Source organism: Ochlerotatus camptorhynchus, unplaced genomic scaffold, assembly GCF_037179485.1.
Source record: "Ochlerotatus camptorhynchus isolate MF236.1 unplaced genomic scaffold, CSIRO-AGI_Acam_v1.1 ptg000434l, whole genome shotgun sequence".
Lineage (NCBI taxonomy): Eukaryota > Metazoa > Arthropoda > Insecta > Diptera > Culicidae > Ochlerotatus > Ochlerotatus camptorhynchus.
The window spans coordinates 6771664-6788699 of NW_027040920.1; the positions used below are offsets into that span (position 1 = coordinate 6771664).

The window sequence follows — 17036 nt, forward strand, 5'->3', positions numbered from 1 at the left end:
TGAAAGTTTCAAAAGAATTCATTTATATTTCTCCTCACAAGTTCCTTGGATTTCTTTTCATAAATTGTTTGGCAAACTCTCCTGGAATTCTTTTTGGAATTCCTTTGAAGAGTTACTCTCAGATTTAATTGTAATCCTACTTTAAGCATTCCCCTCTCTTCCTAAGTATTCTTGAATAATGTCAAAGGACTTTATGCTCCGGATTCGGGTTTCTTCCACAAACTTCATGAAATTATTCTCAGAATACCCTTGGAATTTTCCTCTGAAGTTCACAGGAGTTCTGCTGCTGAGAAATTCCTATGAGTTCTAATTAAAATTTACTTTGAATTCAATTCAGGGTTTTCTTTAAATTCTGCTCAAAACTATCTCAGACTTCACATGAAATCTAAAATGCAACAGAATTATCTTGAAAGCAGATTACACTTGATGTCTTTCTCAAATGAGGTCATTAGAAAATATTTTAAAATTCCATATGCCCTAAAAATTTGCAAGAATTTGACACCAGTTTCTTGAAAATTTCTTGAAGTATTATAACTTTTAAATCCAGAATTTCATAAACTAAACAAATGAGTTATGTTATTGCGAGACTAAAATTAGTTTAGAGTTTTTTTTTTACTTCAATATGAAGTTAAATTCAACGTTCAACAGTCACTTAAATTTGTCGGCCTTTTATCTTGAAAACAAATTGAAGATGTTTTCAAAAAAACTTTTAATGATAAGTGATCATTTGGAGAGGGAAACTCACATTTTTAATTAACATGCCAAGCATTGAATGAGACAGCCACTGTGTTCCAATTTGAATTCCGCATCGTCACAATTTGCAACAAATGATCTATCTCAAATGTTACCTTCGTTACAAAAACGTCCAACTGCAGGGTCACCATTATCCGGGACATCGTAACCATTTTCTCCCGTAACAAATCGCAATTTGATGCTTCCATAAAACCGGATAGGTACATCATTTCCCGAATTGCTCGCTCATCCTCCACCGGCATATGACAGTCAATCCAGCCTCAGCACCCTCCAGCAATGGGAAAAAGGACAAATCCAACGGATTCGTTCGGTTGTCGTTTTAATAAAGGCAAGCAATAAAAAAAGACGGCAGTAGTCCTTTTTACAGCCTTTTCCACGATGTTTCATATTTTACTTCCAATTACTTCGGTGTTCCCTACAACAGTTTGGGGAACGAAAACGGCGGAACCGAAAGGATAAAAAAAAAAATCCACCGTAATACGCCATCGACCGCAGAAGGGCTCCAACGACCGGTGTGACTTTGGGTTCTTCTTTCTGGAGGAACCCGATTCATGCACGAACAGAAAACAATATTCTAGCCAAGTCGAGCTTTCCCGATGGTGTTATTTTTTACCCCGGTTGGTTACACGTTCCAAATGACAATGCTCTCCATTTCTCCATCGAACTAGCACTCGACTTGGACTTGGACGTTAGGCTGGTTCGAAACGTTGGTAGAAATGTTTTGCTGAAATCGTGCAATATAAAGAAATCTGATTTCAATGTTGTTGAAGAGTACTTTTAGACCGGTTCAATATGAACAAGGACCGGCTCCGGGAGGAACCATTATCATAGACCGTGCTCGTTGCGCCGCGATGATGTTACACTCGACAGCGTTTCAACTCATCCGTGAACCAATTCTGTCCTATTTTTTCGCCTTTTCCCAAAAAAAAAAAGGCATTTACCACCATCTAGCATGGCCTCGGCGACGTCGACTACCCGCCGCTCCTCGCTTTGGCATTGGTCGAATTGGCGAATGCACATTCAACTTGTCCGTCTTATCAAGGCGAAATGTGCCTGCCTTCCAGGCTACTGCGCTGTCGATAAACTACGTCCGCTTCCGAACCCTCTCCCTCAACGTCGTTCCATCATCCCTGGCACTTTCCACTTCAACGCGAAAAAGTACTCCCGTTTCCCTTCATTTACTTATTTACTTGTCAAAAGTTTTTTTTTTCGGCCCGTTTTCGCTTGACGGCTTCTGCTTTTTCTTCTGCTTCCACAGTTCGCTCTATTGATATTATTTAATGAAGGATGTCGATTTAAGCGCCTGCTTCCGCTGGAGTTCGATAGGCCTCCCAGTACAGTAAAGTACTCCCTCGCACTCCCACATCACCGGCCTTGGTCTGGCCGTGCACAGAGAATGTAGCCCAGCCAAACGTATCGAATAAGCACATATTTGGGTAACTTTACTGCTACTGACTTGACGGACTGCTGCTGCTGCTGCTGCTGCTGCTACATGCATATAAGGCGAGGAGGATGGGTGTGCAAATTTACACCACTCTCGACAGTTATTGATTTTTCCATACGGAGTACACTACACATACGGTGCCGATATAGCCCTACGTTGGCTCGCTGTTACTAACCATCATCGTCACCGCGGGGGGCAGGTGCTGGCACGACGGATTGCCTCCAAAAGTGGCATATGAACGTCGATTTCCTGTAACGAACGTAAGGAATGGGCAGTTAAGTTCACGATGGAAGAATTGCAATCAGGTGCAGGTCATGGGAGAGTTTTGCGCCAGTTTGACCTGGTCATTGTTTTCTCTGCTGGACGGGCAGGCAGGCAGGTGGGGCCACAGGACGGGATAAAGAGAAGACGATACATATGAAAGATTTGATAATGATGGCACATATAACGGGTTTGGTGCAAGATACCATCAATCATGTTTGGTTATATGGCGAGAAGTATGATTTACGATAGGAGGGTTATTGTTTAGCTTACAAGTAAGCAGATGATGTTCTTGTTTTTTTTTTTGTAATTTAATACAGGGGTTATCGTAAACGGAACTGATAGCTAACTATTTGCAGCAACACTGATCCGAGAAAAACTTCTGTATTGTTCCTAGCGATGAAGCAGAACTTCTCATCCTTACTTGTTTTTATCTAAAAAGTTGATCGACCACATTATTGCCGTAGGATTGTGGTATGGTTTAGATGTAAGTATGGATTTTCATATAGGTTATATAGTCCTGGAATTAAAACGATTGGCACGGTTCAGTTTTGGCAGGGTGCAAAATCGGCCGATTTTTTACTAATTGTGCACACAACTTTGGATAAGGAGCTGTTTATCAACTATATAGACCTATTTGGAGAGGTTTCAGTCCACAACCCCTCCCACGTAAAAAATCAACGTTCGTATGTTGTATGTACTGTATACATTTGCCAACCATCCCGTCCCCCTGTAATGTGTCTACGTAGTTTGTGAACAGCTCCTTGTAGATTAATTATCTATTATACCGACCCTATAAAGATGGATCATTTAAATAAATATTCTTTTTCAATCCCAACGTAAGTAATAATAGAAATTATACTAGATTATAGCATTTTGTGCTATTTCCATTCAACTAAAAAAACTCAAAATTTAACTGTTCTCGATTTACGCTCCCGAGCATAAGTTTAAGGACACCCCCAAAAAAACATGAAAAATTTGTTATGTTCATATCTCTGTCATGTTACGTCCAATTTACGTTCTCTTTAGATCATTCGAAAGGTATAAAATGGAACTTTCCTCGTAGGCAAATTGTTTAATATAATTTTCAAATTTTGTGTGCTAAAAGTTCACCCAAAGTTACAATATTTTTCAAAATTTACGTGACTGATTTTCTCAGAATTGGATTGGCCAAATTTCTAAATAAAAGTAGTAGTAGAACACTTAGGGATCGTCCATTAATTATGTCACACTTTTAGGAGGGAGGGGGTTTTGGAAACTGTGACGAGCCTTCCAAAAAACAATTAAGGTCCATATATAAAATATGACAAAGGGGGTTGAAAATGGGCCAAATTTGCGTGACATAATTAATGGACCTTCCCTTATGCTATACCATTCATACCATTCAAATAACCTTTGGAGATCGAAAATTGAACAAAACATAATTGCATGATTTTGTGGGGTGTCCATAAACTTATCATCGGTAGAGTATGTTGGATACAAATTTATGCCTTCTTTGGGGACATTTGCAGCGCTTCACAACGAATCTTTCGCAGATGTAAAACATCAGCCATTTTAAGATGCTTATCTCCCGCCCACTCAATCACACGTGCCAGGTTCTGAATAATCCGTTGAGTGCGAGTCAATCGTGATTGGTCAATAGATTCGATTTCCACAGAAGATAAATCTTCTTCATCATCTTCATGTTCATCGATGTCCTGTGTTTCGTCATGATCTGTTTCATCGTTTCCTTGAGTGTTGATTTCATTTTCATTACAGCAAACCAGAGCAATTATGTCGGCGTTTGAATATTCGTTCCAGGGTGATTCCTTCTCGGAGTATTCCTCAATTGTACCTCTGAGAGTCGAACAATACGGCCAGCGGAACGTCGTCTTGTTGGTGCAGCAGATTGGAACCAACTATCCATCCTATATTGACTCATGATTGTTGAATCGCTACTTGTGAAACATCCAACCAAGCTTCATGAAGCCACAGGATGGCAAGTGAACCAGGAAAACCAGGAAAACCGGGAAAAAGTCGGGAATTCATTTTCACCAGGAAAAACCGGGAAAAAACCAGGAATTTCATAAGTCCACCAGGAAAATAATCTTGTTTGTATAATTTAAATATGTTTAAAATTTTATGTATGTCAAAGTTTCTTTTTATAATCAGGTCAAAACTAACCATTTTGTTCAAACTAAATCTTTCACACAACTAAACATTGATGAACAAAATTTACCCTGAGAATTTAGTAAATATATTTCGTATTTATTTTTAATTTAATTTTTTTCTCGAATCAATTGCATGTATGATTTGTGCGTAACTACTTTGAAGTACCTGTTCAACATGTTAAATAAAAAAGTTCTATTTCTAAAAACTTCAGATAAGGCATTCGAACTTCATGCAAGTTCTACAAAATTCGGGAAAGTCTTACAAGTTTCAGGAAAATCCTGTGAACTACTGTGATGACCAACGACGGTCAGGAAATCTCTCCGAACCTTCAGAGAAGATCTACAAATTTCAGAGAAGTCTTACGAACTTCAGGGAAGTCCTTTAATCTTTGGGGAATAACTACGAATTTTACAGAATTTTGTACAGATTTAATGTAACTTCTACGACATTTAGGCATTGCTTAAAACTTAAGGATAATCCTATGACACTTATGGATTTTTCCGAGCTTCATAGAAGTCTTCAATACTCTTGGGAAGTCCTCTGAACTTAACATAGTTCTCCAAGCTCAAAAAAGTTCCTAGAACTTCCGAGAAGTCGATTGAACTACAGGTAGTTCTACGAAATTCATGGGAGCTCTCCAAACTTCAGGGAATTTCCTAAAAATTAAGGAAAGTCCCACAAACTTTTGGAAAACCTAAATTTAGGTTCCTCATATATTCAGTTAAGTCCTTCAAACTTCAGGGAAGTCCTCAGATCTTCGAGAAAGTTCTTCGAACTTGAAGAAAGTCTTACGAACTTCTGAGAATTTCTACGAACTTCGTGGTACTTCTACGATATTTAAGAAACTCCTATGAATTAAAAAAAAACTCCGAACTCCAGGGAAGTCCTAAGATCTTAAGAAAAGTCCTTCGAATTTCGGGGAATTCCCATGAAATTCAGGCAATACAAACTTCAATTAACCCTTCAGGAAAAACCTTAACGCCTCAGGGAAGTTCTACGAACTTTAGGGAGTTTCTATGAACTTCAGCAGTCAGTCTTTTTAACGTTTAACGTTGTTTATGAAATCTTTAAATCATATGATTTTTAAATCAAGTTGTAATCAAAATTCCACTAAATAAGATCCTTAATCGTTGACGATTTGCGGACAATTTAAACAAACTGGAAATCCGTAAAATTGTCAGAAGCAAAGGTTTGTTTAAAGAGTCCTCATTCATATCACACTTCGCAATTTCACCTTAAGATAAACTAGCCCGTTGGCTAAAAATCTCAATAATAAAGTTAAAAAATCACAGTTTCAAAAACAGAAATCTCAAGATTTAGGGGCTTATAGATCTCTAAATTTCAGACATTAGATAGGGCTCCGCGCTGGTCCGTCGTATGTCAGCTTTTCTTCGTCATACACCCCTAAAATCTCTCATTTTACGGGTTATCGCAAATGTTTCAGTGTCAATCGTAATTAATCTTGTAAGCAAAGATGTTTTTGCAAAAACATGAGTGAAAACGCTTTGCTATTATAGTTTTAGCACATAAAACGGAAATAGGCGCCATGATACGACGAAGTAGCGCGGCTCCCTACTAGCTTCTTTACAGCAAACAATCAGATAAAGATTTCACGGGCATTCACAAGAACCTTAATACCTATTTTGGTACGTGAAATTCCGCATTGCGCGAAGAATGATCGTACAAGGATTCACTTTATTTTTTTTATTAAAAATTGTTTTTTCAAATACATGGTTTTTAAAACCAGGAAATTTTTAAATCATTGACCAGGAAAACCAGGAAAAAACCAGGAATTTCAAAATGGAAATTCACTTAAGCTACATCTATCAGGTTAATCCGCTTAAGTCGTAGTCCAATGTCAGTAAGCTCGTTGGAAATTTCCATGGTTAACTTCTCCTTGTACTTCATCTTTACAATTTGCATGACTTGCTGATCCATAGATTGAAGCAGCGGTGTAACATTTGGGGAAGAATACCAGCTGATCATGGAAATGGTGTGCGGTTAAGGGGTTGATCACTCCGCACAGTGTGCCAAAAACAAGCTTGGGCACACCTGGGCACAGTTATTGGCACTGTTTGGCACCCATGGTTACAATTTTTCTGATCTTTAAAGTTACTGGCAACACTGAACTTTTTCTGCGCCTGCGCAGTGTGCATGTGTCAAAATTTGATATTTATGTTGCGACAATATAATAAATTTGTTTCAAAACACAACCGTGAATCTCCACCAAGTCTCACCATGTATTCTCCTAAATCGATTTGTCAGCGCACATCCTGATACCTGTCCGAAGAACTAGATACATCAGTTCCGCGTAAAAGACAAAGAACAGCAGATAGCGGTATCGTGACCGGACCGAGGTTTCCAGCCACGGCTACACGAATTAGCGATGCAGCTCCCACGGTTGCGGCTGCTTCTAATGCTGCAGCTGGTCCGTCTCGTACAATATTCTTTTGACTAATTTTAAAGGAGACGGACCAGCAGCAGCAACCGCCGTGTAGTCTCGGATCAAATTGGAAAGAACGTTGCATGGGGGTGTGTATGTGTGATGGTGCTGACAATGACGATAATGATCGTTGATGGTGGGGTGAGAGCTGACGAACGAGTTACGTCGTTGCTTTTGCTTTCCTTCTAAGGACATGGACTCCATTTTACATTGATTCATCGTGTTCGGATTTGAGACAGCCGCCCGTCACTGAAATGGGCGTCACACCACCGGACGCTGCGGCCACGATGGAGGCTGTCGCGGACGCTGCCGACATTGGGTTGCCAGGTGCTGGTGCCATGTCCATGTCCATGAGGAGAAACACAGCTTCATCATCGGGAATTGTGTGCCTTTGTGATCGATCGCGCTGTGATTGCACTTCATGATGGCGTTCACTACCAGGGCTACGCTCGGAAACTCGACCAATCCGAAGGAGGAACGTTCCGATTCCAGCGGGAACATTCGCACTGGCGCCGGGTGGTAGTCCTTGGTGGTGAATGCAAACAACAGCAGATCCTAGGATATAACGGGTGGGGTATTGAAGAAGTGGAGAATCTTGCTAGGTGGCAGAATGCGATTTTTGCTGGCCTGGGTCAACGAAAGGTAGCGATTGTTCTTGGAGGCGCTGTAGTCCATGAAGCTGATGGAATTGTCCGGCAGGGTGTAGGGGTTGGTGGACTCTGACAAGTAGTTCTGCTTGGAAAATGCAATCTGAATTTCGCTACCATCATTTCCGATTGGAATGTTGTTCAAGCGCTGGATTGTTGACTGGTTTGACGGCGATGGCGTCTCCCAACTGGACCATGGCGGTACCCTCTTTGCTCTTCAGGCACTTTATCCTGACAACATTTCCGTACAGGCAGAACAGATTGAACAGTCCGTAGACCATCATCACTGCGTCCAGCTGCTGTGCCGGATGAATGAAGTTGGCTGGTCCATTTCGGGTCAGCGGTGCGTCCTTCATCACTCCGACGTATGTTCCGGCCGGTGTTGGTTTCCAGTTTTCCGACGGATGAAACTCGGGCGGTGAAAAATTCGGTGCAAATCCGTTTCCTCCGCCAGCTCTCAGAAGGGCTGGTTCAGGACCATGGTTGACTAAAGATTGACGGTCGTTGTACGGGGTCGGTTTTCCGCCGAAGATGGTAGGATCGTGTAGCAATGGGGCTCGTCCGTTGCAGGCATCCTTGCTTCCAATGTGTAGTCCCAACTTGTGTAGACAAAACAAAACAAGAGCTGTTAAAATACCGGGTTGCCAAACAAGGCATTATTCACAAGTAAACAAAAGTCAGCTCAATGAATTCTCGGCACTGTCGGTACAGCTGCGGCACACTGAGGAACACTGAGAAAAAAGTTGGCACAAAATAAGTGTGTAGAGTCACCACCCCTTGTGTGCGGTACAGTTATCGAGAACGAGAAAGGCCTTCGTTTCAGTGCCAGTTTGCTCAGAAAAATGACGAACCTTTGGAACAAAGAACAAAGGTCTGATGAAACCAATGTTGAAGCATTCTTGAATGACATATATTGAACAGTAATCTAGACATTTTTAAAAGCTCGTGGAGATTTTGATTTTACAATCATCAAAATTGGCAATTTATGAGTTCCAGAAGATTTGGCACGTGGCATAAACGTAACACGTTCTTTGGCCCGTTTGAAAGCTGGCGCTGAGATCTTTTCGCTATGAACGCAAGCATGGCCATGAAGCGCTTTGGAAAAGAGTGCGAACTCGTCAGCATTATACAACTCATCAACGGTAAATCCGTTTTCGGTAACAATACGAAAAAATCTCAACCCTGTCCACATCGCTTGATAACTTTTCACCACAAATTTTCAAACTTCGAATCCCATAGCGTTTCAAATTAAGATGCTTAATTAAAACCCCCGTTGTTGGAGTAAAAGTTTTATTTCCAATAGAACATATTAGGTTAGGAATTAAGTCCTATTCTATTTTTATTGCTCCTTCCTACAACATGTATATAAGACTGATGCAATATTTGAAATTATCGCTACACAGTGCTAAAACGGTTCCAAATTAGGTCCTGATTAACCTCTCAAAATTTGAATTCGGTAACTTGGTAAAAAACTGACTTGCAACAAATCATTTGAAGTTTATATGGAAATTATTATAGGACATCAAAAATTTTTGTTCATAGTCTTCTTGCCTTTTTCCATATTGTTTACAAAAGTTCTATAGCTAATCTTATTGAAAATTTTCTCAACTAAATCTTTTCAGAATATAGATTTTAAGCCAAACGTCAATTGAATCAAATAGTCAAATAGTTATCAATTGTTTAAGAGATTGATAATCTTATGGCATGATAAAGCAGCTGTTTTGTGGGCAACACTGTATTCTGCAGTAAGGCATAGGTAGTGCTGCAAAATCTCGACAATACACGGTGATATTGACAATTTTGCTCTGGTCACTCATTTGAGCTAACAGTCATCGTCAAAGCAAACCATGTCAATAACAATGCTGTCAGTGACGAACGGGAGCGGGAAATTTCACCGAAGGACGTTTCGCCGAAGACCGGGCTTAAACTTTTCTCAAAGATCAGTAAATTTTGAAATCAGTCTCGAAAAAAGATTAAGAAGGTTCGACATGCTATTCAAATATAATGCTTCCTTCTTTTAAACATGAGCAGTTCTTTCAAGTTGTTCTGATTTCGGAAATTTTTAAACAATCAATGTATTACATTTGTAGAAATGTTTCCTTCTTTTAAACATGAGCAGTTCTTTCAAGTTGTTCTGATTTCGGAAATTTTTAAACAATCAATGTATTACATTTGTAGAAATGTTTCCTTCTTTTAAACATGACCAGTTCTTTCAGTTTGATTCATGATAAAAATCCGGTGAAATGACCCATTCGGCGAAACGTCCTTCGGCGAAATGACACAGTTCCGTAATATAACGTTAAATAAGTTGCATTAATTCGGAGTTTAAGGACCAAAGCCATTTTTGGGTTTTGCGAAAGCGCTGCACCATTCAATTCGTTTCCCTGTCCGCACGTGAATAGCCTACATTAAACGAAAATGCTAAAAAAAGAGCGAATAGAAGCATTCCACTCTAAAATTCTCATGCATATCGTTTGCTTAAATAAAAATGAAGCGCTTTGAAAACAGTCAAATTGATTCGAATTATCTCGAAACGTGATTTTGCATCATTCTATTACTTCAAAATTAAAATTCACTGGCACCTCTGCATTTGTCCTACAAAAGAGCGAAGCACAAAAGGTAGAATGGCAGGGATTCGACTACCTCGAAAATCCTGAAAAATCAGGGAATATCAGGGAATTCATTTCTGGACCTGGAAAATCGGGGAATTTAATTCAAATTCAGGGAAATATTTCTTTTAACGGAAACTTATGAATAAGTCAGTTATACTTTGCTAGTTTCAAACAATTTAATTACTCGGTGTAGTTTGAGGATGGGTCTTCATTACAAATTTTAAATAGAGTTGCGAACTGGTGTTTGTTCAATGCTTGATGTTTTGATCCCAGTATTTTTGCTGGTACCCACAAGTCAATTGCAATAGAAGATTTTCCACTGATGGATCCACTGACTTCGGTGTCTTCAATGAATACTCAACCGACTTTCGGAAACTTGAGGAACCTTGTTCCGCTTATGTTGCTGAGCTAGCAGCAATCAACTTCGCATTGGGAAAAGGTAAGCACTCTTCTTATTTCCTTTCAAAGGTAAGGGAGCAGATGAGTTTGCTGGCAGTGCTGCAAAATCTCGACAGTACACGGTGATATTGACAATTCTGCTTTGGTCACTCATTGCAGCCAGCAGTCATAGTCAAGGCAAACCATGTCAATTGTCAATGACAATGCTGTCAGTGACGAACATGTGCAGATTTATTTATTAGCTAAATTTGTAACGAAATTAAATGACTTGAGCAAAACAATTACATGGATCCATTTTAGTGAATAAGTATCTACGTCCTGAGCTACTTGGATAACAATAATGTGACACAGAATGTACTAAATTACACTTTTTGTTACCAGGTGAATCTTTGTCATTGACGAAAAAATTAAAGAGATTTTGACGAAGGTTTTTTTGAGGATCAAGTCTGTCAGTGACTATGTGACGAACAATTTAGTCAATATCGCGCGAAAGTCTGTCAGTGACAATGACAAATCTCAGCACTGTTTGCTGGTCGAAAGATCATATAGGATTAGCATTGTATGGGTCCCCTCACATTGCTCAATCCCAGGCAATGAGAAGACGGACTCTCTCGCAAAGGTGGACACACAACAAGGCGAGATTTATGATAGAAGAATTTCACATGATGAATTTTTCCCATTAGTACGTCAGAGTTATCTTTTAAGTTGGCAAAACGATTGGACAAGTAATTCTCTTGGACGGTGGTTACATTCCATTATTCCAAATATTTCTTCGAGAGCGTGGTTCAAAGGTCTGGATATAAGTGATGTCAAGTCTTATGTCCAAGTACTACTCGCTAGACGCACATCAATAAACCTCGTCGACATCAATATATGTAGGTGTAGAACCGGTTATGATGATATCGATCACGCAGTTTGGTATTGCCCGGGTAATGACGCCTCCAGAGCACGACTGTTGGATACCCTAGTGGTCCGAGGTAGACAACCCTTCCGTGAAGTAAGAGATGTATTGGGAACCTGTGATCTTCCCTACATGCAGCCGATCTACGAATTCCTTTGTTTGTCTGATGTTTGATGTGACCTTCCCTTCCTTTCCAAACAATTTCCAGCCATTGCGTTCCAGTCTTATTATCATCCTGTTTCTGTGCTACTTGCCCCTGCCCAGCCATGATTTAGTCAACCGTCCGAGAGTAGTATCTAAAGGAGACTTCAGAAACCAGTTTCCTACCTAGCTCCTTCCAATCGAGACTGTTACCCATTAACCTCGAGCCCGCCACGAGTAATTGGTACCCAATACTAACTGCTAAAACTACTGCTGTTTAAAATGTAAATTCAAACATTACTGATTTTTAGCTCCGCTAAGTGTCGCACACGATTGAGCCTATTAAATAAACGAACTAGTTAAAAAAAATGCTTGACGTTACATTTTCGCAAGTTGAGTAAAAGTTACCGAAATAAAAGGGTATTTCGATGATTTTGAGCCTATTATGAATTCAACATTCCGGAGGTGAACTGAGATTAAAATCTATTTCCGTAGACGCTAGACGCTTTCAGTTGTTTCAATTTTTTTTTCTTTATTATAGAGATTTTTAGCCATAGGCTAGTTCATCTCTTAGTTTCAAAATTTAAGCTGCTAATGAGTATATGCTTCTCTTAATTACTCCTAATTGCGTCTGAAAAAATGCTCGATCCAGCATTGTCCAACAAAAATCAATCCCTTGAGCGCATTGGAGCGCCTTTGAGTAAAGGCAAGAATGGTAAAGAGTCAAGCTGGGATTAGACAAGGCAAGTCATTGATCAACTCAGTTGAATTCACTTGGTTGAAGAGTTGAGCCTGTTTTCTTCATTGAGTCAACACCCTGAATGGGCAAAAGCTCTAAATTGACAAAGGGTCGTATGGACAAAAGCCCTAAATGGACAAAATATCGAATTGAATTTAAAGAGACAAAAGGTCGAATGGACAAATCTTCGAAATATGGACACAAACCAACGATAATGACCAAATTTTTGATAGTATTCGGCGCCGTTGTTGTAGTGGCAAGCGTCACTACTTTCTCACTCCAATGGGTCTGGGTTCAATCCCAGCCGAGGTCGGTGGGATTTTTCTGAGGCATTAAAATCTACGCCTTGCTGCACATTCGATTGCCGTTAATGGATGGCAATCGATGTCCGTCGGTGATTGGCAGAGACCGACGTTAAATAAAGGAAAGGAAAAACAAAAATTTGATGGTCTTATCGTTTTATAGAGATATTTTTTTTGTAAAAAAAAATCCAATAAAAAAATCAGCCTTTTTCAAATTGCAATCCAGATTTAAAAAAAATAAATTAAGCATGCAGACTGTCTTTATACCCACAAATTTTCAATGAAATCTGAGAAGGTGCTGTCAATCCCATATAATAGACGCTATGGAAAGAAATTCACCAATTCTAAGCATAAAATAGATTCCCATTTGTAGTTCACCCAAATGACTTTCGGCCATTCGTTCTGACACCCATTGAATGTCTCCTGGTAAATGGATTTCACTTGAGGGAGCTCGAGCTTTATGCTAGCCATGAACTGAGTGTTCTTCAAGCACCACCCCCACAGTTATTAACTGAGAGCTTTCTAATCCTTGACAATCTTTGCAAGTGTACGTAGATGCTCGGAGAAGTTGAGATAATGCGTTACGATTTCATGAGGGGACCAATTTATGCAGGCACAGATTGTGACAAATTTCTCGGTTATATACCTGAAGTTTCCTTCGGTCTACGTCATTAACCATAGCTGGAAAGTTACAGTTCCCTTCGGCATCGGGATAATTGCTTCCGAAGAATGAAGGACGAAAGAGCACACACAACTTTCAACAAAAGCTTTCCTGTGAACAACCCTGAAGCCTCATCATCACTCAAACGATGCGGGGTTCGCCGACAATCAATTCGGACCGTTTTCCGTTGGGTTAACTGTCGCTTTGACTGTCGATGGCGAAGGAAAAGATCAAACTTCCCCGAAAGTTTCCGACGTATATGTCCACACACATCACTTCTTCCCCTCACATCTCACGACTCCGCACGCCCGCTGGACGGCAACCCGACCCCAATCCAGTCCGAGACCCCCTAACGATATAACAACATTGTACTTTCTTGATGCGGAAAATTTCCCCTCTTGCAGAACAGAACTTTGTGATAAAACGTTTGTTTTATTCGGCACTACTCTGGCTCTAGCTAAAAAGAAGTTGGTCCTCTGTTGTCTCCTGATGCGTGCCTTGGGTATTCTGCCCAAGTGTATGTGTGTTTTTTTGAATGTGCACAGTATGAATGTGTCATAGAGCATTTCAGCACAAAAGTTTGCCTCTCTGCACGGTAAAATTCTTTGATTCTTCAGGGAAATGAATCCTACTTGGAGACTCGTAACTTTTCCCGGCTCTAACGATGTTGGCAATTTGTGTGTCCTCTTGCCATCAGACGAGGGTAGTACATACCGATGAGACACAGCCACGTATGTATATGAATGAATACCTAGATCTGCAGATTCGGCCGTTCTCCCAAGAAGGCATTAAAAGAGTTTCCCCCGAACATAAAATATGTTGCTCTGTTGCCTTCCTGGTTAGGGTTTTGCTAAATAGTTTGATGCGATATCGAAAGTAATGTTTGTGCCTGGCACATGGAGCTGAATCTAACTTTACGGCCTGTGAGACCTACCTTGTAACTGAAACCTATGCATCAACTTGCAATCAGTAGTGAGCACAAGTCAACTTCTGTCGTAATCCAGCCTATGAGATTCATTCCGAAAGCCAACCCAGCCAAATTGAATAAATGCCGTCTCTTTCGGTATGCTAGTTTTATAGTTTTTTCTTCTCTCACTTGATAGCTTTTATTCCATTTGTGGCAACTTGCAGATGCACCCCTCCTCTTGCCCCATCAACACTAGTTGGCTCAACAAAGCTAAACTAGAAAATTCTGAATAGTTTTGCAAAGAGTTTCCAACCGCCTTGGCACTGTGTCCGATACCTATGTATGGAGGAAAAACTAGACCGCCGAAAGAGGAGGTCCTCCGTAGGCGACTTGGCAGCTACAGCAGTAGCTCACTCAGAACTCATGTCATATCTCCTCCTAGCCAGCAGTAGTCAGTGGAGGACTTTGGACAACTTCTTTCAGCCACCATGTAGGTCCATAAGCGAGCTTGGACACACTAGTTTTTTTTTAGGAATTGAAACTGAAGGACTGCTGCTGCTGCTGCTGATGCTGTTGTTGTATGTCTTGTGTTTCAATTTAATTGGTTTTATCGCCCAGGCGTCATCCATCGTTGTCGGTTGCCGGCGATCGATGGACGGCCACAGATGAACGCATGGTCCAACATAGGCATTAATTAAATGCTTCGGAAAACAGGAATGATCGGAATGGTGAATGATATTTTGTATTTGACTCTGCCCGCCTGGGTAGAACATATATGGCGACCACAGTAGGAGGTCAAATTGCTGCTCTGCGAGACTAACTATGTGGTCATGTATCTGGCATGATTGTGCGTCAATTTCAGGTTACGGTATAGATTTGATTGAGTTTACGCAGTGCACGATGAAATGTTTATAAGATTTGCTGGCCTGTGAAATATAAGTATATGTTTAGGAAATGTAGATTAAGATAGGCGAAAAACTGTTCACAGGTTTCAGATAAATGATGCTTATAATTAAGGACGTACAATTTGTCAAATTTCGTTTGTCACATGATTAATAAGATTTTTGCATTTTTTTTTTCGTTTCAGGTACGTATTGTGTTTGTTGAAACACCTGGTATGATTGAGTCAGTTCATCATTCGTTGATAGTTGAAAACAGCAGCCTCCAATCCAAGATAAAACCGATAACCGGGCATTATCCGGGAATCAAAAACAACAGGGAAAATGGAAAATAACCGGGATTTCAATTGACACCTTAACATGCTTTTCTTTATTAAGAATTCTGTTAATAAAAATTCCAGGTCCGATATCTCGATTATTTCTTTTAGAATCATGAATTATTACCTTTTCTTTGCTGTGGGATACCTTAAGGGGAAGTTCACCGCTTCGAAAAAAATAATTACGTTTTGATTTTTCTAAAAATATTGAAAAAAAGTATCAAAAATCTAAAAAAATCACATTTTTTCTAATTTTTTAAAGAAAATTCACGTGCAAAAACATGTTTTATAAGTCATTATGGCATAAAGTTGGACTCAAAAAACCACAAAACATCAACTTTTCGGTTTTTCTGAGAGTCCAATTATTTTTCATGATGGGATAGAAAAAATTTTTTTGCATGTAATTTTTGACAAAAATCTAAGGAAGAAACTGATTTTCTTGGATTTTTGATAATTTTTCCCAATATTTTTAGAAAAATAAAAACGTATCGAAAATATTTTTTTATTTTTGGGCCGGTGAGCTTCCCCTTAAGTCTTAGATATTATAAAATGTAAGGGTTTTATAAATTTGTCAAGTCCAAGATCGTGATAATTTTCCCGGTTCTAGTTTTTCCAAGCATAAGATCGCACATATTTCAGTGCTACACTTTTTCAGTGCCATAATCTTAGACAGTTTTCTTAGGCCAAGATCTTGAAATTTATTCTCAATAAAAAATAAAAAATCTTAATCCTGTAACTATTTCTTTGGACTTTTTCCGGACATCTTTGAAAAGATTTCCTTAGCATCATTCCAAAATGTTAAAATGTCCGTGACTTTCAGGATTACCCCAATTAATATTTTGATTCTCTCCGGTATTCCCAAGATATTTTCCCCATAAACTCTTGAAAATCACTCTACATTTATCTTCCTAATTTCTCCATAATTTTCTTAAAAAAATACATTGGAATTATCCTCTGAAATCTATTGGTAAAGTTTAGTATTCTCCCAAAATTGCTTGGATTTTAGCTCAAAAATCCACGGGAATTTACCTCAGCATTCCCTTGAAATTCGTCTCAAAATACCTTCGAGAAAATCTCAGTGGAAGTTGAAATCTTTTTATAATTCTCTTGAAACTCTCTTTAGTATTCCCATGAAAATTTCTTCAGAATCTCCTGAAATGCTTCTCAATTTGTTTTTCAAATCTACTCTTGTGAATTCCCCTCTTTGGAACCTTCTCGGAAATTCCTTGAAATAGCCACAATTTTTTTTGAATTCTCCTTGGAATTCCCTTGAAACTAGCTGGTAATTGTGAAATGATTTTCTGTATGTTATATTCAGAATTAGATGCTTTTGGATTTTCCATGTTCGGATGTGGACGATTGGGTTCAGGGACTCAATATAATCGCCACTTATCATTTTAGCATCAAACTCACACAATGCAAAAGTTATGTTTTTGCTTTAACATACCGATTTATAGAA

At 39.4% G+C, this 17036-nt stretch overlaps 1 protein-coding gene and 1 pseudogene across 4 annotated transcripts in view; one reads left to right on the plus strand and one right to left on the minus strand.

Annotated features, from left to right (window-relative positions):
- Positions 1–17036, plus strand: part of dmpd (F-box protein dmpd) — a 339784-nt gene that overhangs the window by 36842 nt on the left and 285906 nt on the right. The gene's annotated exons all lie outside the window — the stretch shown is intronic.
- Positions 7174–8330, minus strand: LOC135711571 (heterogeneous nuclear ribonucleoprotein L-like; annotated as a pseudogene).